This window comes from Cololabis saira, unplaced genomic scaffold, assembly GCF_033807715.1.
Source record: "Cololabis saira isolate AMF1-May2022 unplaced genomic scaffold, fColSai1.1 scf029, whole genome shotgun sequence".
Lineage (NCBI taxonomy): Eukaryota > Metazoa > Chordata > Actinopteri > Beloniformes > Belonidae > Cololabis > Cololabis saira.
In genome coordinates this window covers 276,497-299,704 of record NW_026906193.1, presented here as the reverse complement: position 1 = coordinate 299,704, position 23,208 = coordinate 276,497, and the positions used below count along the sequence as shown (strand labels likewise).

The window sequence follows — 23,208 nt, the reverse complement described above, 5'->3', positions numbered from 1 at the left end:
AGTGCTGTCCATGGTGCTAGGAGCGTCTGGGTGTTTATGGTACCAGGGCCCTGGTCCTCCAGGCCCAAGGGCTGGCTCTTTCACTCCAGTGGCCGGTCGGTGGGGGGCTTAAAAGCGGGTCCCCGGGTTCGGACGGTGAGCCGGGTCTTTGGGTGGCTCCAGGTGAGCCGGGTTTTTGAGGTTGTTGAGTTGTTGTTAGGGTTTGGTGGTGGAAGCTCCTGAGGTGTGGTGGTGATGCTGCTGGGGTCTGGTGGTGCAGCTAGAGGGGTCTGGTGGTGGAAGCTCCTGGGGTCTGGTGATGGAAGCTCCTGGGGTGTGGTGGTGGAAGCTCCTGGGTTCTGGTGGTGATGCTGCTGGGGTCTGGTGCTGATGCTGCTGGGGTCTGGTGGTGGAAGCTCCTGGGGTCTGGTGGTGGAAGCTCCTGAGGTCTGGTGGTGGAAGCTCCTGGGGTCTGGTGGTGGAAGCTCCTGGGGTCTGGTGGTGGAAGCTCCTGGGGTCTGGTGGTGGAAGCTCCTGGGGTCTGGTGCTGATGCTGCTGGGGTCCGGTGGTGGAGCTAGTGGGGTCTGGTGCTGATGCTGCTGGGGTCCGGTGGTGGAGCTAGTGGGGTCTGGTGTTGGAAGCTCCTGGGGTCTGGTGGTGGAGCTAGTAGGGTCTGGTGGTGGATGGGGTCTGGTGGTGATGCTGCTGGGGTCTGGTGGTGGAGCTAGTGGGGTCTTGTGGTGGATGGGGTCTGGTGGTAATGCTGCTGGGGTCTGGTGGTGGAGCTAGTAGGGTCTGGTGGTGGATGGGGTCTGGTGGTAATGCTGCTGGGGTCTGGTGGTGGAGCTAGTGGGGTCTGGTGGTGATGCTGCTGGGGTCTGGTGGAAGCTCCTGAGGTCTGGTGGTGGAAGCTCCTGGGGTCTGGTGGTGGAAGCTCCTGGGGTCTGGTGGTGATGCTGCTGGGGTATGGTGGTGGAGCTAGTGGGGTCTGGTGTTGGAAGCTCCTGGGGTCTGGTGGTGGAGCTAGTGGGGTCTGGTGTTAATGCTGCTGGGGTTTGGTGGTGGAGCTAGTGACTTACATGTTTTGAAAAAGGCGGGCATGACGAAAAGATCCTGTAAAAAATCTCTGTAATATGTTTCTTTTTTTCCTGTAAAGTTGGACATTTGAAAGATTAGGTAAATGAGGAATGACTGGCTTTTAATCAGTTGTGGAACTGCAACGAAATTCATTTCTGCATAAGACCCAATGCGAGAAAGAGATGGTCGACCTTCCTGTGCCGAGCACCAAGAAGAGGATTAGAGGGGTTTTCCAAGTCCAAATAATATTATTGCAGTACTACATGTTTCCGCCCAGTTTCGAACAGGGGACCTTTCGCGTGTTAGGCGAACGTGATAACCACTACACTACGGAAACTTGCATGCTTTGAAAATGGCGGGCGTAACGAAAAAAAAATCCTATCTTCAAATCATTCATGTTAGAAATAAATGTGTGATTTCATATAAGTTGTCCTGGTGCGGTAAAATTAAAAATCATCCATCGGTATTACCATGCTGGGTAGAAAATACAAAATGTACCACAAGGGAAGCCAACTGATTACTTTTGAAAGACAGTACTGGATATGATTAATAACTGCAAATTAGGCAGTCGTCTTGCACATTCAAACATTACTCATTGTTGGCAGGATTCGAACCTGCGCGGGGAATCCCCAATGGATTTCTAGTCCATCGCCTTAACCACTCGGCCACAACAACCTGTCAGCTGTGTGTATGTGTGTGTGTGTGTGTGTGTGTGTGTGTGTGTGTGTGTGTGTGTGTGTGTGTGTGTGTGTGTGTGTGTGTGTGTGTGTGTGTGTGTGTGTGTGTGTGTGTGTGTGTGTGTGTGAATCTTCAGAAATAGACAATTTAGAGTCTTTATTTTAAAATGGTTGGTTTTACTTCATTTTAAAATGGTTGGTTTTACTTTATTAGGTTGAGACATATTTTCATCCTCATTTTGATTAAATGCATTTTCATCAACAGTCAGTGCAGTATGTTCATAGATCATACATCCACTTTCTTGTTTCCAAAAAGCTCTGGATAGATTTCAGTTAATCTCTCACATCTCATGTATGAGAGGATCTCTTAATTAGCAGAGGATGGTTTCGATCCATCGACCTCTGGGTTATGGGCCCAGCACGCTTCCGCTGCGCCACTCTGCTGTATAACCAGGATGTGACTCCGCCACACAGTGGGGGGGGGGGGGGGGGGGGAGGGGACTTAAAAGCGGGTCCCCTGGTTCGGACGGTGAGCCGGGTCTCTGGGTGGCTCCAGGTGAGCCGGGTTGTTGAGGTTGTTGAGTTGTTGTCAGGGTCTGGTGGTGGAAGCTCCTGAGGTGTGGTGGTGATGCTGCTGGGGTCTGGTGGTGCAGCTAGTGGGGTCTGGTGGTGGAAGCTCCTGGGGTCTGGTGATGGAAGCTCCTGGGGTCAGGTGATGGAAGCTCCTTGGGTCTGGTGATGGAAATTCCTGGGGTCTGGTGGTGGAAGCTCCTGGGGTCTGGTGGTGATGCTGCTGGGGTCTGGTGGTGATGCTGCTGGGGTCTGGTGGTGGAGCTAGTGGTGTCTGGTGGTGGAAGCTCCTGAGGTGTGGTGGTGATGCTGCTGTCGTCTGGTGGTGGAGCTAGTGGTGTCTGGTGGTGGAAGCTCCTGGGGTCAAAGTCCAGAGTGCTAACCATTACACCATGGAACCCTGTTCAGCTTTTATTGTGTTTTTATTGTGGTCCTGAAACCAGAACATGAGTAAAAAACAATATGCGCTTGAGCATCTGACAGAGTGCTGTCCATGGTGCTAGGAGCGTCTGGGTGTTTATGGTACCAGGGCCCTGGTCCTCCAGGCCCAAGGGCTGGCTCTTTCACTCCAGTGGCCGGTCGGTGGGGGGCTTAAAAGCGGGTCCCCGGGTTCGGACGGTGAGCCGGGTCTTTGGGTGGCTCCAGGTGAGCCGGGTTTTTGAGGTTGTTGAGTTGTTGTTAGGGTTTGGTGGTGGAAGCTCCTGAGGTGTGGTGGTGATGCTGCTGGGGTCTGGTGGTGCAGCTAGAGGGGTCTGGTGGTGGAAGCTCCTGGGGTCTGGTGATGGAAGCTCCTGGGGTGTGGTGGTGGAAGCTCCTGGGTTCTGGTGGTGATGCTGCTGGGGTCTGGTGCTGATGCTGCTGGGGTCTGGTGGTGGAAGCTCCTGGGGTCTGGTGGTGGAAGCTCCTGAGGTCTGGTGGTGGAAGCTCCTGGGGTCTGGTGGTGGAAGCTCCTGGGGTCTGGTGGTGGAAGCTCCTGGGGTCTGGTGGTGGAAGCTCCTGGGGTCTGGTGCTGATGCTGCTGGGGTCCGGTGGTGGAGCTAGTGGGGTCTGGTGTTGGAAGCTCCTGGGGTCTGGTGGTGGAGCTAGTAGGGTCTGGTGGTGGATGGGGTCTGGTGGTGATGCTGCTGGGGTCTGGTGGTGGAGTTAGTGGGGTCTTGTGGTGGATGGGGTCTGGTGGTAATGCTGCTGGGGTCTGGTGGTGGAGCTAGTAGGGTCTGGTGGTGGATGGGGTCTGGTGGTAATGCTGCTGGGGTCTGGTGGTGGAGCTAGTGGGGTCTGGTGGTGATGCTGCTGGGGTCTGGTGGAAGCTCCTGGGGTCTGGTGGTGGAAGCTCCTGAGGTCTGGTGGTGGAAGCTCCTGGGGTCTGGTGGTGGAAGCTCCTGGGGTCTGGTGGTGATGCTGCTGGGGTATGGTGGTGGAGCTAGTGGGGTCTGGTGTTGGAAGCTCCTGGGGTCTGGTGGTGGAGCTAGTGGGGTCTGGTGTTAATGCTGCTGGGGTTTGGTGGTGGAGCTAGTGACTTACATGTTTTGAAAAAGGCGGGCATGACGAAAAGATCCTGTAAAAAATCTCTGTAATATGTTTCTTTTTTTCCTGTAAAGTTGGACATTTTAAAGATTAGGTAAATGGGGAATGACTGGCTTTTAATCAGTTGTGGAACTGCAACGAAATTCATTTCTGCATAAGACCCAATGCGAGAAAGAGATGGTCGACCTTCCTGTGCCGAGCACCAAGAAGAGGATTAGAGGGGTTTTCCAAGTCCAAATAATATTATTGCAGTAATACATGTTTCCGCCCAGTTTCGAACAGGGGACCTTTCGCGTGTTAGGCGAACGTGATAACCACTACACTACGAAAACTTGGATGCTTTGAAAATGGCGGGCGTAACGAAAAAAAAATCCTATCTTCAAATCATTCATGTTAGAAATAAATGTGTGATTTCATATAAGTTGTCCTGGTGCGGTAAAATTAAAAATCATCCATCGGTATTACCATGCTGGGTAGAAAATACAAAATGTACCACAAGGGAAGCCAACTGATTACTTTTGAAAGACAGTACTGGATATGATTAATAACTGCAAATTAGGCAGTCGTCTTGCACATTCAAACATTACTCGTTGTTGGCAGGATTCGAACCTGCGCGGGGAATCCCCAATGGATTTCTAGTCCATCGCCTTAACCACTCGGCCACAACAACCTGTCAGCTGTGTGTATGTGTGTGTGTGTGTGTGTGAATCTTCAGAAATAGACAATACAGAGTCTTTATTTTAAAATGGTTGGTTTTACTTTATTTTAAAATGGTTGGTTTTACTTTATTAGGTTGATACATATTTTCATCCTCATTTTGATTAAATGCATTTTCATCAACAGCATTTTCATCAACAGTCAGCATCAACAGCCAGTATGTTCATAGATCATACATCCACTTTCTTGTTTCCAAAAAGCTCTGGATAGATTTCAGTTAATCTCTCACATCTCATGTATGAGAGGATCTCTTAAGTAGCAGAGGATGGTTTCGATCCATCGACCTCTGGGTTATGGGCCCAGCACGCTTCCGCTGCGCCACTCTGCTGTATAACCAGGATGTGACTCCGCCACACAGTGGGGGGGAGGGGGGTAGGGGACTTAAAAGCGGGTCCCCTGGTTCGGACGGTGAGCCGGGTCTCTGGGTGGCTCCAGGTGAGCCGGGTTGTTGAGGTTGTTGAGTTGTTGTTGGGGTCTGGTGGTGGAAGCTCCTGAGGTGTGGTGGTGATGCTGCTGGGGTCTGGTGGTGCAGCTAGTGGGGTCTGGTGGTGGAAGCTCCTGGGGTCTGGTGATGGAAGCTCCTGGGGTCAGGTGATGGAAGCTCCTTGGGTCTGGTGATGGAAATTCCTGGGGTCTGGTGGTGGAAGCTCCTGGGGTCTGGTGGTGATGCTGCTGGGGTCTGGTGGTGATGCTGCTGGGGTCTGGTGGTGGAGCTAGTGGTGTCTGGTGGTGGAAGCTCCTGAGGTGTGGTGGTGATGCTGCTGTCGTCTGGTGGTGGAGCTAGTGGTGTCTGGTGGTGGAAGCTCCTGGGGTCAAAGTCCAGAGTGCTAACCATTACACCATGGAACCCTGTTCAGCTTTTATTGTGTTTTTATTGTGGTCCTGAAACCAGAACATGAGTAAAAAACAATATGCGCTTGAGCATCTGACAGAGTGCTGTCCATGGTGCTAGGAGCGTCTGGGTGTTTATGGTACCAGGGCCCTGGTCCTCCAGGCCCAAGGGCTGGCTCTTTCACTCCAGTGGCCGGTCGGTGGGGGGCTTAAAAGCGGGTCCCCGGGTTCGGACGGTGAGCCGGGTCTTTGGGTGGCTCCAGGTGAGCCGGGTTTTTGAGGTTGTTGAGTTGTTGTTAGGGTTTGGTGGTGGAAGCTCCTGAGGTGTGGTGGTGATGCTGCTGGGGTCTGGTGGTGCAGCTAGAGGGGTCTGGTGGTGGAAGCTCCTGGGATCTGGTGATGGAAGCTCCTGGGGTGTGGTGGTGGAAGCTCCTGGGTTCTGGTGGTGATGCTGCTGGGGTCTGGTGGTGCAGCTAGTGGGGTCTGGTGGTGGAAGCTCCTGGGGTCTGGTGATGGAAGCTCCTGGGGTCAGGTGATGGAAGCTCCTTGGGTCTGGTGATGGAAATTCCTGTGGTCTGGTGGTGGAAGCTCCTGGGGTCTGGTGGTGATGCTGCTGGGGTCTGGTGGTGGAAGCTCCTGGGGTCTGGTGATGGAAGCTCCTGGGGTGTGGTGGTGGAAGCTCCTGGGTTCTGGTGGTGATGCTGCTGGGGTCTGGTGGTGCAGCTAGTGGGGTCTGGTGGTGGAAGCTCCTGGGGTCTGGTGATGGAAGCTCCTGGGGTCAGGTGATGGAAGCTCCTTGGGTCTGGTGATGGAAATTCCTGGGGTCTGGTGGTGGAAGCTCCTGGGGTCTGGTGGTGATGCTGCTGGGGTCTGGTGGTGATGCTGCTGGGGTCTGGTGGTGGAGCTAGTGGTGTCTGGTGGTGGAAGCTCCTGAGGTGTGGTGGTGATGCTGCTGTCGTCTGGTGGTGGAGCTAGTGGTGTCTGGTGGTGGAAGCTCCTGGGGTCAAAGTCCAGAGTGCTAACCATTACACCATGGAACCCTGTTCAGCTTTTATTGTGTTTTTATTGTGGTCCTGAAACCAGAACATGAGTAAAAAACAATATGCGCTTGAGCATCTGACAGAGTGCTGTCCATGGTGCTAGGAGCGTCTGGGTGTTTATGGTACCAGGGCCCTGGTCCTCCAGGCCCAAGGGCTGGCTCTTTCACTCCAGTGGCCGGTCGGTGGGGGGCTTAAAAGCGGGTCCCCGGGTTCGGACGGTGAGCCGGGTCTTTGGGTGGCTCCAGGTGAGCCGGGTTTTTGAGGTTGTTGAGTTGTTGTTAGGGTTTGGTGGTGGAAGCTCCTGAGGTGTGGTGGTGATGCTGCTGGGGTCTGGTGGTGCAGCTAGAGGGGTCTGGTGGTGGAAGCTCCTGGGGTCTGGTGATGGAAGCTCCTGGGGTGTGGTGGTGGAAGCTCCTGGGTTCTGGTGGTGATGCTGCTGGGGTCTGGTGCTGATGCTGCTGGGGTCTGGTGGTGGAAGCTCCTGGGGTCTGGTGGTGGAAGCTCCTGGGGTCTGGTGGTGGAAGCTCCTGGGGTCTGGTGCTGATGCTGCTGGGGTCCGGTGGTGGAGCTAGTGGGGTCTGGTGTTGGAAGCTCCTGGGGTCTGGTGGTGGAGCTAGTAGGGTCTGGTGGTGGATGGGGTCTGGTGGTGATGCTGCTGGGGTCTGGTGGTGGAGCTAGTGGGGTCTTGTGGTGGATGGGGTCTGGTGGTAATGCTGCTGGGGTCTGGTGGTGGAGCTAGTAGGGTCTGGTGGTGGATGGGGTCTGGTGGTAATGCTGCTGGGGTCTGGTGGTGGAGCTAGTGGGGTCTGGTGGTGATGCTGCTGGGGTCTGGTGGAAGCTCCTGGGGTCTGGTGGTGGAAGCTCCTGAGGTCTGGTGGTGGAAGCTCCTGGGGTCTGGTGGTGGAAGCTCCTGGGGTCTGGTGGTGATGCTGCTGGGGTATGGTGGTGGAGCTAGTGGGGTCTGGTGTTGGAAGCTCCTGGGGTCTGGTGGTGGAGCTAGTGGGGTCTGGTGTTAATGCTGCTCGGGTTTGGTGGTGGAGCTAGTGACTTACATGTTTTGAAAAAGGCGGGCATGACGAAAAGATCCTGTAAAAAATCTCTGTAATATGTTTCTTTTTTTCCTGTAAAGTTGGACATTTGAAAGATTAGGTAAATGGGGAATGACTGGCTTTTAATCAGTTGTGGAACTGCAACGAAATTCATTTCTGCATAAGACCCAATGCGAGAAAGAGATGGTCGACCTTCCTGTGCCGAGCACCAAGAAGAGGATTAGAGGGGTTTTCCAAGTCCAAATAATATTATTGCAGTAATACATGTTTCCGCCCAGTTTCGAACAGGGGACCTTTCGCGTGTTAGGCGAACGTGATAACCACTACACTACGAAAACTTGCATGCTTTGAAAATGGCGGGCGTAACGAAAAAAAAATCCTATCTTCAAATCATTCATGTTAGAAATAAATGTGTGATTTCATATAAGTTGTCCTGGTGCGGTAAAATTAAAAATCATCCATCGGTATTACCATGCTGGGTAGAAAATACAAAATGTACCACAAGGGAAGCCAACTGATTACTTTTGAAAGACAGTACTGGATATGATTATTAACTGCAAATTAGGCATTCGTCTTGCACATTCAAACATTACTCGTTGTTGGCAGGATTCGAACCTGCGCGGGGAATCCCCAATGGATTTCTAGTCCATCGCCTTAACCACTCGGCCACAACAACCTGTCAGCTGTGTGTATGTGTGTGTGTGTGTGTGTGAATCTTCAGAAATAGACAATTTAGAGTCTTTATTTTAAAATGGTTGGTTTTACTTTATTTTAAAATGGTTGGTTTTACTTTATTAGGTTGAGACATATTTTCATCCTCATTTTGATTAAATGCATTTTCATCAACAGCATTTTCATCAACAGTCAGCATCAACAGCCAGTATGTTCATAGTTCATAGATGATACATCCACTTTCTTGTTTCCAAAAAGCTCTGGATAGATTTCAGTTAATCTCTCACATCTCATGTATGAGAGGATCTCTTAAGTAGCAGAGGATGGTTTCGATCCATCGACCTCTGGGTTATGGGCCCAGCACGCTTCCGCTGCGCCACTCTGCTGTATAACCAGGATGTGACTCCGCCACACAGTGGGGGGGAGGGGGGTAGGGGACTTAAAAGCGGGTCCCCTGGTTCGGACGGTGAGCCGGGTCTCTGGTTGGCTCCAGGTGAGCCGGGTTGTTGAGGTTGTTGAGTTGTTGTTGGGGTCTGGTGGTGGAAGCTCCTGAGGTGTGGTGGTGATGCTGCTGGGGTCTGGTTGTGCAGCTAGTGGGGTCTGGTGGTGGAAGCTCCTGGGGTCTGGTGATGGAAGCTCCTGGGGTCAGGTGATGGAAGCTCCTTGGGTCTGGTGATGGAAATTCCTGGGGTCTGGTGGTGGAAGCTCCTGGGGTCTGGTGGTGATGCTGCTGGGGTCTGGTGGTGATGCTGCTGGGGTCTGGTGGTGGAGCTAGTGGGGTCTGGTGGTGGAAGCTCCTGGGGTCTGGTGATGGAAGCTCCTGGGGTCAGGTGATGGAAGCTCCTTGGGTCTGGTGATGGAAATTCCTGGGGTCTGGTGGTGGAAGCTCCTGGGGTCTGGTGGTGATGCTGCTGGGGTCTGGTGGTGATGCTGCTGGGGTCTGGTGGTGGAGCTAGTGGTGTCTGGTGGTGGAAGCTCCTGAGGTGTGGTGGTGATGCTGCTGTCGTCTGGTGGTGGAGCTAGTGGTGTCTGGTGGTGGAAGCTCCTGGGGTCAAAGTCCAGAGTGCTAACCATTACACCATGGAACCCTGTTCAGCTTTTATTGTGTTTTTATTGTGGTCCTGAAACCAGAACATGAGTAAAAAACAATATGCGCTTGAGCATCTGACAGAGTGCTGTCCATGGTGCTAGGAGCGTCTGGGTGTTTATGGTACCAGGGCCCTGGTCCTCCAGGCCCAAGGGCTGGCTCTTTCACTCCAGTGGCCGGTGGGGGGCTTAAAAGCGGGTCCCCGGGTTCGGACGGTGAGCCGGGTCTTTGGGTGGCTCCAGGTGAGCCAGGTTTTTGAGGTTGTTGAGTTGTTGTTAGGGTTTGGTGGTGGAAGCTCCTGAGGTGTGGTGGTGATGCTGCTGGGGTCTGGTGGTGCAGCTAGAGGGGTCTGGTGGTGGAAGCTCCTGGGGTCTGGTGATGGAAGCTCCTGGGGTGTGGTGGTGGAAGCTCCTGGGTTCTGGTGGTGATGCTGCTGGGGTCTGGTGCTGATGCTGCTGGGGTCTGGTGGTGGAAGCTCCTGGGGTCTGGTGGTGGAAGCTCCTGAGGTCTGGTGGTGGAAGCTCCTGGGGTCTGGTGGTGGAAGCTCCTGGGGTCTGGTGGTGGAAGCTCCTGGGGTCTGGTGGTGGAAGCTCCTGGGGTCTGGTGCTGATGCTGCTGGGGTCCGGTGGTGGAGCTAGTGGGGTCTGGTGTTGGAAGCTCCTGGGGTCTGGTGGTGGAGCTAGTAGGGTCTGGTGGTGGATGGGGTCTGGTGGTGATGCTGCTGGGGTCTGGTGGTGGAGCTAGTGGGGTCTTGTGGTGGATGGGGTCTGGTGGTAATGCTGCTGGGGTCTGGTGGTGGAGCTAGTAGGGTCTGGTGGTGGATGGGGTCTGGTGGTAATGCTGCTGGGGTCTGGTGGTGGAGCTAGTGGGGTCTGGTGGTGATGCTGCTGGGGTCTGGTGGAAGCTCCTGGGGTCTGGTGGTGGAAGCTCCTGAGGTCTGGTGGTGGAAGCTCCTGGGGTCTGGTGGTGGAAGCTCCTGGGGTCTGGTGGTGATGCTGCTGGGGTATGGTGGTGGAGCTAGTGTGGTCTGGTGTTGGAAGCTCCTGGGGTCTGGTGGTGGAGCTAGTGGGGTCTGGTGTTAATGCTGCTGGGGTTTGGTGGTGGAGCTAGTGACTTACATGTTTTGAAAAAGGCGGGCATGACGAAAAGATCCTGTAAAAAATCTCTGTAATATGCTTCTTTTTTTCCTGTAAAGTTGGACATTTGAAAGATTAGGTAAATGGGGAATGACTGGCTTTTAATCAGTTGTGGAACTGCAACGAAATTCATTTCTGCATAAGACCCAATGCGAGAAAGAGATGGTCGACCTTCCTGTGCCGAGCACCAAGAAGAGGATTAGAGGGGTTTTCCAAGTCCAAATAATATTATTGCAGTAATACATGTTTCTGCCCAGTTTCGAACAGGGGGCCTTTCGCGTGTTAGGCGAACGTGATAACCACTACACTACGGAAACTTGCATGCTTTGAAAATGGCGGGCGTAACGAAAAAACAATCCTATCTTCAAATCATTCATGTTAGAAATAAATGTGTGATTTAATATAAGTTGTCCTGGTGCGGTAAAATTAAAAATCATCCATCGGTATTACCATGCTGGGTAGAAAATACAAAATGTACCACAAGGGAAGCCAACTGATTACTTTTGAAAGACAGTACTGGATATGATTAATAACTGCAAATTAGGCAGTCGTCTTGCACATTCAAACATTACTCGTTGTTGGCAGGATTCCAACCTGCGCGGGGAATCCCCAATGGATTTCTAGTCCATCGCCTTAACCACTCGGCCACAACAACCTGTCAGCCGTGTGTGTGTGTGTGTGTGTGTGTGTGTGTGTGTGTGTGTGTGTGTGTGTGTGTGTGTGTGTGTGTGTGTGTGTGTGTGTGTGAATCTTCAGAAATAGACAATTTAGAGTCTTTATTTTAAAATGGTTGGTTTTACTTTATTAGGTTGAGACATATTTTCATCCTCATTTTGATTAAATGCATTTTCATCAACAGTCAGTGCAGTATGTTCATAGATCATACATCCACTTTCTTGTTTCAAAAAAGCTCTGGATAGATTTCAGTTAATCTCTCACATCTCATGTATGAGAGGATCTCTTAAGTAGCAGAGGATGGTTTCTATCTATCGACCTCTGGGTTATGGGCCCAGCACGCTTCCGCTGCACCACTCTGCTGTATAACCAGGATGTGACTCCGCCACACAGTGGGGGGGAGGGGGGTAGGGGACTTAAAAGCGGGTCCCCTGGTTCGGACGGTGAGCCGGGTCTCTGGGTGGCTCCAGGTGAGCCGGGTTGTTGAGGTTGTTGAGTTGTTGTTGGGGTCTGGTGGTGGAAGCTCCTGAGGTGTGGTGGTGATGCTGCTGGGGTCTGGTGGTGCAGCTAGTGGGGTCTGGTGGTGGAAGCTCCTGGGGTCTGGTGATGGAAGCTCCTGGGGTCAGGTGATGGAAGCTCCTTGGGTCTGGTGATGGAAATTCCTGGGGTCTGGTGGTGGAAGCTCCTGGGGTCTGGTGGTGATGCTGCTGGGGTCTGGTGGTGATGCTGCTGGGGTCTGGTGGTGGAGCTAGTGGTGTCTGGTGGTGGAAGCTCCTGAGGTGTGGTGGTGATGCTGCTGTCGTCTGGTGGTGGAGCTAGTGGTGTCTGGTGGTGGAAGCTCCTGGGGTCAAAGTCCAGAGTGCTAACCATTACACCATGGAACCCTGTTCAGCTTTTATTGTGTTTTTATTGTGGTCCTGAAACCAGAACATGAGTAAAAAACAATATGCGCTTGAGCATCTGACAGAGTGCTGTCCATGGTGCTAGGAGCGTCTGGGTGTTTATGGTACCAGGGCCCTGGTCCTCCAGGCCCAAGGGCTGGCTCTTTCACTCCAGTGGCCGGTCGGTGGGGGGCTTAAAAGCGGGTCCCCGGGTTCGGACGGTGAGCCGGGTCTTTGGGTGGCTCCAGGTGAGCCGGGTTTTTGAGGTTGTTGAGTTGTTGTTAGGGTTTGGTGGTGGAAGCTCCTGAGGTGTGGTGGTGATGCTGCTGGGGTCTGGTGGTGCAGCTAGAGGGGTCTGGTGGTGGAAGCTCCTGGGGTCTGGTGATGGAAGCTCCTGGGGTGTGGTGGTGGAAGCTCCTGGGTTCTGGTGCTGATGCTGCTGGGGTCTGGTGCTGATGCTGCTGGGGTCTGGTGGTGGAAGCTCCTGGGGTCTGGTGGTGGAAGCTCCTGAGGTCTGGTGGTGGAAGCTCCTGGGGTCTGGTGGTGGAAGCTCCTGGGGTCTGGTGGTGGAAGCTCCTGGGGTCTGGTGGTGGAAGCTCCTGGGGTCTGGTGCTGATGCTGCTGGGGTCTGGTGGTGGAGCTAGTGGGGTCTGGTGTTGGAAGCCCCTGGGGTCTGGTGGTGGAGCTAGTAGGGTCTGGTGGTGGATGGGGTCTGGTGGTGATGCTGCTGGGGTCTGGTGGTGGAGCTAGTGGGGTCTTGTGGTGGATGGGGTCTGGTGGTAATGCTGCTGGGGTCTGGTGGTGGAGCTAGTAGGGTCTGGTGGTGGATGGGGTCTGGTGGTAATGCTGCTGGGGTCTGGTGGTGGAGCTAGTGGGGTCTGGTGGTGATGCTGCTGGGGTCTGGTGGAAGCTCCTGGGGTCTGGTGGTGGAAGCTCCTGAGGTCTGGTGGTGGAAGCTCCTGGGGTCTGGTGGTGGAAGCTCCTGGGGTCTGGTGGTGATGCTGGTGGGGTATGGTGGTGGAGCTAGTGGGGTCTGGTGTTGGAAGCTCCTGGGGTCTGGTGGTGGAGCTAGTGGGGTCTGGTGTTAATGCTGCTGGGGTTTGGTGGTGGAGCTAGTGACTTACATGTTTTGAAAAAGGCGGGCATGACGAAAAGATCCTGTAAAAAATCTCTGTAATATGTTTCTTTTTTTCCTGTAAAGTTGGACATTTGAAAGATTAGGTAAATGGGGAATGACTGGCTTTTAATCAGTTGTGGAACTGCAACGAAATTCATTTCTGCATAAGACCCAATGCGAGAAAGAGATGGTCGACCTTCCTGTGCCGAGCACCAAGAAGAGGATTAGAGGGGTTTTCCAAGTCCAAATAATATTATTGCAGTAATACATGTTTCCGCCCAGTTTCGAACAGGGGACCTTTCGCGTGTTAGGCGAACGTGATAACCACTACACTACGGAAACTTGCATGCTTTGAAAATGGCGGGCGTAACGAAAAAAAAATCCTATCTTCAAATCATTCATGTTAGAAATAAATGTGTGATTTCATATAAGTTGTCCTGGTGCGGTAAAATTAAAAATCATCCATGGGTATTACCATGCTGGGTAGAAAATACAAAATGTACCACAAGGGAAGCCAACTGATTACTTTTGAAAGACAGTACTGGATATGATTAATAACTGCAAATTAGGCTGTCGTCTTGCACATTCAAACATTACTCGTTGTTGGCAGGATTCCAACCTGCGCGGGGAATCCCCAATGGATTTCTAGTCCATCGCCTTAACCACTCGGCCACAACAACCTGTCAGCTGTGTGTGTGTGTGTGTGTGTGTGTGTGTGTGTGTGTGTGTGTATTATTTTAAAATGGTTGGTTTTACTTTATTTTAAAATGGTTGGTTTTACTTTATTAGGTTGAGACATATTTTCATCCTCATTTTGATTAAATGCATTTTCATCAACAGTCAGTGCAGTATGTTCATAGATCATACATCCACTTTCTTGTTTCCAAAAAGCTCTGGATAGATTTCAGTTAATCTCTCACATCTCATGTATGAGAGGATCTCTTAAGTAGCAGAGGATGGTTTCGATCCATCGACCTCTGGGTTATGGGCCCAGCACGCTTCCGCTGCGCCACTCTGCTGTATAACCAGGATGTGACTCCGCCACACAGTGGGGGGGAGGGGGGTAGGGGACTTAAAAGCGGGTCCCCTGGTTCGGACGGTGAGCCGGGTCTCTGGTTGGCTCCAGGTGAGCCGGGTTGTTGAGGTTGTTGAGTTGTTGTTGGGGTCTGGTGGTGGAAGCTCCTGAGGTGTGGTGGTGATGCTGCTGGGGTCTGGTTGTGCAGCTAGTGGGGTCTGGTGGTGGAAGCTCCTGGGGTCTGGTGATGGAAGCTCCTGGGGTCAGGTGATGGAAGCTCCTTGGGTCTGGTGATGGAAATTCCTGGGGTCTGGTGGTGGAAGCTCCTGGGGTCTGGTGGTGATGCTGCTGGGGTCTGGTGGTGATGCTGCTGGGGTCTGGTGGTGGAGCTAGTGGGGTCTGGTGGTGGAAGCTCCTGGGGTCTGGTGATGGAAGCTCCTGGGGTCAGGTGATGGAAGCTCCTTGGGTCTGGTGATGGAAATTCCTGGGGTCTGGTGGTGGAAGCTCCTGGGGTCTGGTGGTGATGCTGCTGGGGTCTGGTGGTGATGCTGCTGGGGTCTGGTGGTGGAGCTAGTGGTGTCTGGTGGTGGAAGCTCCTGGGGTCAAAGTCCAGAGTGCTAACCATTACACCATGGAACCCTGTTCAGCTTTTATTGTGTTTTTATTGTGGTCCTGAAACCAGAACATGAGTAAAAAACAATATGCGCTTGAGCATCTGACAGAGTGCTGTCCATGGTGCTAGGAGCGTCTGGGTGTTTATGGTACCAGGGCCCTGGTCCTCCAGGCCCAAGGGCTGGCTCTTTCACTCCAGTGGCCGGTGGGGGGCTTAAAAGCGGGTCCCCGGGTTCGGACGGTGAGCCGGGTCTTTGGGTGGCTCCAGGTGAGCCAGGTTTTTGAGGTTGTTGAGTTGTTGTTAGGGTTTGGTGGTGGAAGCTCCTGAGGTGTGGTGGTGATGCTGCTGGGGTCTGGTGGTGCAGCTAGAGGGGTCTGGTGGTGGAAGCTCCTGGGGTCTGGTGATGGAAGCTCCTGGGGTGTGGTGGTGGAAGCTCCTGGGTTCTGGTGGTGATGCTGCTGGGGTCTGGTGCTGATGCTGCTGGGGTCTGGTGGTGGAAGCTCCTGGGGTCTGGTGGTGGAAGCTCCTGAGGTCTGGTGGTGGAAGCTCCTGGGGTCTGGTGGTGGAAGCTCCTGGGGTCTGGTGGTGGAAGCTCCTGGGGTCTGGTGGTGGAAGCTCCTGGGGTCTGGTGCTGATGCTGCTGGGGTCCGGTGGTGGAGCTAGTGGGGTCTGGTGTTGGAAGCTCCTGGGGTCTGGTGGTGGAGCTAGTAGGGTCTGGTGGTGGATGGGGTCTGGTGGTGATGCTGCTGGGGTCTGGTGGTGGAGCTAGTGGGGTCTTGTGGTGGATGGGGTCTGGTGGTAATGCTGCTGGGGTCTGGTGGTGGAGCTAGTAGGGTCTGGTGGTGGATGGGGTCTGGTGGTAATGCTGCTGGGGTCTGGTGGTGGAGCTAGTGGGGTCTGGTGGTGATGCTGCTGGGGTCTGGTGGAAGCTCCTGGGGTCTGGTGGTGGAAGCTCCTGAGGTCTGGTGGTGGAAGCTCCTGGGGTCTGGTGGTGGAAGCTCCTGGGGTCTGGTGGTGATGCTGCTGGGGTATGGTGGTGGAGCTAGTGGGGTCTGGTGTTGGAAGCTCCTGGGGTCTGGTGGTGGAGCTAGTGGGGTCTGGTGTTAATGCTGCTGGGGTTTGGTGGTGGAGCTAGTGACTTACATGTTTTGAAAAAGGCGGGCATGACGAAAAGATCCTGTAAAAAATCTCTGTAATATGTTTCTTTTTTTCCTGTAAAGTTGGACATTTGAAAGATTAGGTAAATGGGCTAAAAACTGGCTTTTAATCAGTTGTGGAACTGCAACGAAATTCATTTCTGCATAAGACCCAATGCGAGAAAGAGATGGTCGACCTTCCTGTGCCGAGCACCAAGAAGAGGATTAGAGGGGTTTTCCAAGTCCAAATAATATTATTGCAGTAATACATGTTTCCGCCCAGTTTCGAACAGGGGACCTTTCACGTGTTAGGCGAACGTGATAACCACTACACTACGAAAACTTGCATGCTTTGAAAATGGCGGGCGTAGCGAAAAAAAAATCCTATCTTCAAATCATTCATGTTAGAAATAAATGTGTGATTTCATATAAGTTGTCCTGGTGCGGTAAAATTAAAAATCATCCATCGGTATTATCATGCTGGGTAGAAAATACAAAATGTACCACAAGGGAAGCCAACTGATTACTTTTGAAAGACAGTACTGGATATGATTAATAACTGCAAATTAGGCAGTCGTCTTGTTTCAGGTACAAAATGACTGTTTCTCGCTGAGAAAATGCCAAAAAGCGGATTTCTGTCATAACATTGATTTACCTTCTGATTTTTCAAGGCAAGCTATTGAAAACGTCAGAAAATTGGAGAAAGGAGTCTATGTAGTTGATTTGAGGGACTCATTTCATTATTGGACTCACCAAACCACTTACAGTGTTTCAGGTACAAAATGACCGTTTCTCGCTGAGAAAATGCCAAAAAGCGGATTTCTGTAATAACATTGATTTACCTTCTGATTTTTCAAGGCAAGCTATTGAAAACGTCAGAAAATTGGAGAAAGGAGTCTATGTAGTTGATTTGAGAGACTCATTTCATTATTGGACTCACCAAACCACTTACAGTGTTCCAGGTACAAAATGACCGTTTCTCGCTGAGAAAATGCCAAAAAGCGGATTTCTGTAATAACATTGTTTTACCTTCAAATTTTTTATGGCAAGCTATTGAAAACGTCAGAAAATTGGAGAAAGGAGTCTATGTAGTTGATTTGAGGGACTCATTTCATTATTGGACTCACCAAACCACTTACAGTGTTTCAGGTACAAAATGACTGTTTCTCGCTGAGAAAATGCCAAAAAGCGGATTTCTGTCATAACATTGATTTACCTTCTGATTTTTTAAGGCAAGCTATTGAAAACGTTAGAAAATTGCAGAAAGGTGTCTATGTAGTTGATTTGAGAGACTCATTTCATTATTGGACTCACCAAACCACTTACAGTGTTTCAGGTACAAAATGACTGTTTCTCGCTGAGAAAATGCCAAAAAGCGGATTTCTGTCATAACATTGATTTACCTTCTGATTTTTTAAGGCAAGCTATTGAAAACTTCAGAAACTTGGAGAAAGGAGTCTATGTAGTTGATTTGAGGGACTCATTTCATTATTGGACTCACCAAACCACTTACAGTGTTTCAGGTACAAAATGACTGTTTCTCGCTGAGAAAATGCCAAAAAGCGGATTTCTGTCATAACATTGATTTACCTTCTGATTTTTTAAGGCAAGCTATTGAAAACGTTAGAAAATTGCAGAAAGGTGTCTATGTAGTTGATTTGAGAGACTCATTTCATTATTGGACTCACCAAACCACTTACAGTGTTTCATGTACAAAATGACTGTTTCTCGCTGAGAAAATGCCAAAAAGCGGATTTCTGTCATAACATTGATTTACCTTCTGATTTTTCAAGGCAAGCTATTGAAAACGTCAGAAAATTGGAGAAAGGAGTCTATGTAGTTGATTTGAGAGACTCATTTCATTATTGGACTCACCAAACCACTTACAGTGTTTCAGGTACAAAATGACCGTTTCTCGCTGAGAAAATGCCAAAAAGCGGATTTCTGTCATAACATTGATTTACCTTCTGAATTTTCAAGGCAAGCTATTGAAAACGTCAGAAAATTGGAGAAAGGAGTCTATGTAGTTGATTTGAGAGACTCATTTCATTATATGACTCACCAAACCACTTACAGTGTTTCAGGTACAAAATGACTGTTTCTCGCTGAGAAAATGCCAAAAAGCGGATTTCTGTAATAACATTGTTTCAAGTGTCTGAGAGAGCTTAGCAAGGGGCCTCGCATTGACCATTACTTCCTTAGAGGTAGGGCAAATCAGTCGAGTGAAGCCCAGTGGCAGGATATTCACCACAGTCCACAGGGTATCAGAACCCCAGACAAAGCTCAATCAAGCACAGATCCATTTATGAACATCAGCCCAGAGCCTATCCAGCCACAGACAGCAGTAGAGCGGAGGCTGACTGGACGAAAACCTCAAATCTTGTGGCCTAAATCCTGTCAGAAAAAGGAGTGGGAAACCACAGACACAGACCTCGTCCACCTTTTAGAAGGTCTGAAAGGGGGTGTGGAGAAAAAACTGGACAAGATCGGAGAGACCATTTATAGCTATGGAGCAGAGAGATTTGGTGTGAAACGTGAGAACTTGCAGACACAGGCTGCTGAGATGAGCAGAACCATCTGCTCATCTCAAGTCCAGGAGACAACAAGAGATTCAGAGACTCGTGAAAGAAAGGAGGTGCCTGAGGAAACAATGGAAGAAGGCCACGGAAGTGGAAAGGAAAGGCCTTGGGGCACTACAGGGCGACATCAAGCAGCGTCTGTCAGCACTGCGAAGAGCAGAATGCCTGAGAAGGCAACATAAGAAGAGAGAGCGAACGAGGACTGCCTTCTACAGAGATCCCTATAAATTTGTTAAGGACCTCTTTGTCAGGGAGAAATCTGGGACCCTCAAAGTACCCATAAGAGAACTGGAAGAACATCTTCGGAAGACCTACTCCGACAAACAGAGGCATGTGCCAGCCAGCATTCCGGAGGATATGCCACCCATCCAACCACCTGAGCACCAGATGGAAACAAGGCCCCCCACATGGAGCGAAGTTGAGAGCACAGTAAAACGGGCAAGAACAGCTTCAGCCCCGGGGCCAAACGGCATTCCATACAGGGTGTATAAGAACACGCCAGGCGTCTTGAAATACCTCTGGAAGCTTATGAAAGTGGCATGGGAAAAAGGAATGATACCAAAGGCATGGCGACGGGCAGGAGGGATCCTGATTCCCAAAGAGAAGAATTCCTCAACCATTGAGCAGTTTCGCCAGATCAGCCTTCTCAATGTGGAAGGAAAGATTTTCTTCAGTGTCGTGGCCTGTAGGCTCTCAGCATTCCTGCTGGCGAACAACTTTGTTGACACCTCAGTGCAAAAGGCAGGGATAATTGGGTTCTCAGGTTGCTTGGAACACACAAATGTCATCTGGCACCAAGTACAGACGGCCAAGAAGGAGAAGAAAGACCTGCATGTGGTGTTTTTAGATCTTGCCAATGCCTTCGGGTCAGTGCCTCATGAGATCTTGTGGACAGCGTTCAACTTCTTTCAAGTGCCAGAGGGCATCACAAGTCTAGTCAAAGCCTACTTCCAGGATCTCCAATTCTGTGTTACAGCACAGGATAGTACAACTGCCTGGCAGCACCTTGAGATAGGCATTATGGCGGGCTGCACCATCTTGCCACTGGTGTTTACAATGGCAATGGAGCTACTTATTCGTGCATCACGATGGGTGGTTGGAGGAGAACGATTGAGAGCGGGCTCCGTCATCCCCCAATCAGGGCGTACATGGACGACATGACGACAATAACAACAACGGTCGCATGTACCAAACGTCTGCTGGAGAAACTCCGGGGAAACATGAAATGGGCACGAATGGAGATTAAACCGAGCAAATCCCGTAGCATCTCCATTGTCAAAGGTAAGCTCACCAATGCAAGGTTCTATGTGGACGACCAGCCAATCCCAACAAGTTCTGGAGAAGCCTATCAAAAGCCTTGGCCGATGGTATAGCGCAGAACTTAAAGACTCTGAGCAGGTGGAACAACTCAGGCAGGATACAATCAGTGGCCTCAAGCAGATTAACAACACTGCTCTCCCTGGAAAATTGAAGCTATGGTGCTTTAAGTTTGGGCTGCTACCTCGCCTCATGTGGCCAATTTCCATCTATGAGGTCACCTTATCTCATGTCAATCGGCTTGAGAGACTGGTGAATGCCCAAGTGAGGAAGTGGCTTGGACTGCCGATATGCCTTTCCAGCATAGGCCTGTATGGCAATGGAGTGCTCTCCCTTCCAATCTCAAGCCTGGTGGAGGAGTACAAATGTGCCAAAACAAGGGTGGAAATGACTCTTACAGAATCCCGGGACCCATGCGTCAGAGATGCGGCTCCAAACCTGGCAACAGGGAGGAAATGGAAACCATCTGCAGCAGTAGCAGTGGCAAAGACCACCCTCAGACACCGGGATATAGTGGGACGAGTCCAACATGGCAGAGGGGGTCTTGGCCTGGAAGCAACAACACCCGCTTGGCAAAAGGCTACTCCGTCTGAACGGCGACACATGGTGGTTGAGGAGGTGCGCAACCAGGAGGAGGCAGCCAGGTGTGCCAAGGCAGTCTCCCAAGCCCAGCAAGGACGCTGGATGAGGTGGGAGGGTGTGGAGAGGAGGAAAATCACGTGGAATGAGATGTGGAGCATGGAGGCTAATAGGCTCAGCTTCATCATCAGAGCCACTTATGATGTCCTGCCCTCTCCAACCAACCTACATCTCTGGTATGGAGAGGACCCAGCCTGCCTGCAGTGTGCAGCCCCAGCAACCCTCAAACACATCCTGGTGGGTTGCAAGACCAGCCTGACTCAAGGAAGATACACCTGGCGCCATAACCAAGTGTTGAAGGGCTTGGCTGCCGAACTTGAGGACAAGAGGGTCACCATCAACGCCATGCCTTTCAAAACCCAGACCACCCTCCCACGGAAGACAACATTCGTCCGACAAGGGGAGAAACGGAGAACCAAGCCATCACCTCCAAACTCAGGCCCACTGGACACAGCCCGGGATTGGGAAATGCGGGTAGACCTCAGCCAGAGGCTCACTTTCCCGCCAGAAATCGCAGCAACCAACCTGCGCCCAGATTTGGTCCTCTGGTCCAAGTCCTGCCGGCGTGTCTTCATTGTGGAGCTGACTGTCCCGTGGGAGGATAACATCGACGAAGCATTCGAAAGAAAAAGGCTGCGTTATGCTAACCTAGCAGCTGATGCTGAGGCATGGGGATGGAACGTAAAGGTGTGGCCAGTGGAGGTTGGCTGCCGAGGCTTTGTAGCCAGGCTCCTGAAGGAAGTTGGGATCAGAGGACAGGCCCAGCGGAAGGCAATAAAAGAACTTGCCAAAGCAGCCGAACGGAGCAGTCACTGGCTGTGGCTGAAACGGAGGGATGCAACATGGGCTGTTTGATGACCACGGGGTGCCACCATATGACACACAGCCAGGTCGGATCAGCCTGTGGCAGGCCAACCTTGGAAGAGGGTGTATTGTGTTAAGAGGCTGAAACACCTGATGAAGACAAGGCACACAACTGATGACGTGTAGATTTGGTGGTGCCCCGCGATCCTGTCCAAACTCCACCCAACAGTCATGTCCGATAGTAGTTATCGTGCTGATATATTTTAGGGATATTAACAGCTAGTCCTATTAAGAATCCTACCTTCTGATTTTTTAAGGCAAGCTATTGAAAACGTCAGAAAATTGGAGAAAGGAGTCTATGTAGTTGATTTGAGCGACTCATTTCATTATTGGACTCACCAAACCACTTACAGTGTTTCAGGTACAAAATGACTGTTTCTCGCTGAGAAACTGCCAAAAAGCGGATTTCTGTCATAACATTGATTTACCTTCTGATTTTTCAAGGCAAGCTATGGAAAACGTCAGAAAATTGGAGAAAGGAGTCTATGTAGTTGATTTGAGAGACTCATTTCATTATTGGACTCACCAAACCACTTACAGTGTTTCAGGTACAAAATGACCGTTTCTCGCTGAGAAAATGCCAAAAAGCGGATTTCTGTAATAACATTGTTTTACCTTCTGATTTTTTAAGGCAAGCTATTGAAAACGTCAGAAAATTGGAGAAAGGAGTCTATGTAGTTGATTTGAGCGACTCATTTCATTATTGGACTCACCAAACCACTTACAGTGTTTCAGGTACAAAATGACTGTTTCTCGCTGAGAAACTGCCAAAAAGCGGATTTCTGTCATAACATTGATTTACCTTCTGATTTTTTAAGGCAAGCTATGCAAAACGTCAGAAAATTGGAGAAAGGAGTCTATGTAGTTGATTTGAGAGACTCATTTCATTATTGGACTCACCAAACCACTTACAGTGTTTCAGGTACAAAATGACCGTTTCTCGCTGAGAAAATGCCAAAAAGCGGATTTCTGTAATAACATTGTTTTACCTTCTGATTTTTTAAGGCAAGCTATTGAAAACGTCAGAAAATTGGAGAAAGGAGTCTATGTAGTTGATTTGAGGGACTCATTTCATTATTGGACTCACCAAATCACTTACAGTGTTTCAGGTACAAAATGATTTTTTCTCGCTGAGAAAATGCCAAAAAGCGGATTTCTGTCATAACATTGATTTACCTTCTGATTTTTTAAGGCAAGCTATTGAAAACGTCCGAAAATTGGAGAAAGGAGTCTATGTAGTTGATTTGAGGGACTCATTTCATTATTGGACTCACCAAACCGCTTACAGTGTTTCACGTACAAAATGACTGTTTCTCGCTGAGAAAATGCCAAAAAGCGGATTTCTGTCATAAAATTGATTTACCTTCTGATTTTTTAAGGCAAGCTATTGAAAACGTTAGAAAATTGGAGAAAGGTGTCTATGTAGTTGATTTGAGAGACTCATTTCATTATTGGACTCACCAAACCACTTACAGTGTTTCAGGTACAAAATGACTGTTTCTCGCTGAGAAAATGCCAAAAAGCGGATTTCTGTCATAACATTGATTTACCTTCTGATTTTTCAAGGCAAGCTATTGAAAACGTCAGAAAATTGGAAAAACTAGTCTATGTAGTTGATTTGAGAGACTCATTTCATTATTGGACTCACCAAACCACTTACAGTGTTTCAGGTACAAAATGACTGTTTCTCGCTGAGAAAATGCCAAAAAGCGGATTTCTGTCATAACATTGATTTACCTTCTGATTTTTCAAGGCAAGCTATTGAAAACGTTAGAAAATTGGAGAAAGGAGTCTATGTAGTTGATTTGAGAGACTCATTTCATTATTGGACTCACCAAACCACTTACAGTGTTTCAGGTACAAAATGACCGTTTCTCGCTGAGAAAATGCCAAAAAGCGGATTTCTGTAATAACATTGTTTCAAGTATCTGAGAGAGCTTAGCAAGGGGCCTCGCATTGACCATTACTTCCTTAGAGGTAGGGCAAATCAGTCGAGTGAAGCCCAGTGGCAG

General features: G+C 50.4%; 11 non-coding genes across 11 annotated transcripts; all 11 read right to left on the bottom strand.

Moving 5' to 3' along the window:
- Positions 1–1,321: 1,321 nt before the first annotated feature.
- trnav-aac (transfer RNA valine (anticodon AAC)) lies at positions 1,322–1,394 on the bottom strand. The gene has a single exon. It is a non-coding gene; the product is annotated as a tRNA-Val (tRNA).
- A 256-nt stretch (positions 1,395–1,650) lies between these two features.
- trnas-aga (transfer RNA serine (anticodon AGA)) lies at positions 1,651–1,732 on the bottom strand. Its single transcript has one exon. It is a non-coding gene; the product is annotated as a tRNA-Ser (tRNA).
- A 374-nt stretch (positions 1,733–2,106) lies between these two features.
- trnam-cau (transfer RNA methionine (anticodon CAU)) lies at positions 2,107–2,178 on the bottom strand. The gene has a single exon. It is a non-coding gene; the product is annotated as a tRNA-Met (tRNA).
- Positions 2,179–4,087: 1,909 nt separating this feature from the next.
- On the bottom strand, positions 4,088–4,160 carry trnav-aac (transfer RNA valine (anticodon AAC)). The gene has a single exon. It is a non-coding gene; the product is annotated as a tRNA-Val (tRNA).
- A 256-nt stretch (positions 4,161–4,416) lies between these two features.
- trnas-aga (transfer RNA serine (anticodon AGA)) lies at positions 4,417–4,498 on the bottom strand. Its single transcript has one exon. It is a non-coding gene; the product is annotated as a tRNA-Ser (tRNA).
- Positions 4,499–4,801: 303 nt separating this feature from the next.
- trnam-cau (transfer RNA methionine (anticodon CAU)) lies at positions 4,802–4,873 on the bottom strand. The gene has a single exon. It is a non-coding gene; the product is annotated as a tRNA-Met (tRNA).
- A 2,857-nt stretch (positions 4,874–7,730) lies between these two features.
- trnav-aac (transfer RNA valine (anticodon AAC)) lies at positions 7,731–7,803 on the bottom strand. The gene has a single exon. It is a non-coding gene; the product is annotated as a tRNA-Val (tRNA).
- Positions 7,804–8,059: 256 nt separating this feature from the next.
- On the bottom strand, positions 8,060–8,141 carry trnas-aga (transfer RNA serine (anticodon AGA)). The gene has a single exon. It is a non-coding gene; the product is annotated as a tRNA-Ser (tRNA).
- A 310-nt stretch (positions 8,142–8,451) lies between these two features.
- On the bottom strand, positions 8,452–8,523 carry trnam-cau (transfer RNA methionine (anticodon CAU)). Its single transcript has one exon. It is a non-coding gene; the product is annotated as a tRNA-Met (tRNA).
- A 4,779-nt stretch (positions 8,524–13,302) lies between these two features.
- On the bottom strand, positions 13,303–13,375 carry trnav-aac (transfer RNA valine (anticodon AAC)). The gene has a single exon. It is a non-coding gene; the product is annotated as a tRNA-Val (tRNA).
- Positions 13,376–13,980: 605 nt separating this feature from the next.
- trnam-cau (transfer RNA methionine (anticodon CAU)) lies at positions 13,981–14,052 on the bottom strand. Its single transcript has one exon. It is a non-coding gene; the product is annotated as a tRNA-Met (tRNA).
- Between the last annotated feature and the right edge of the window lie 9,156 nt (positions 14,053–23,208).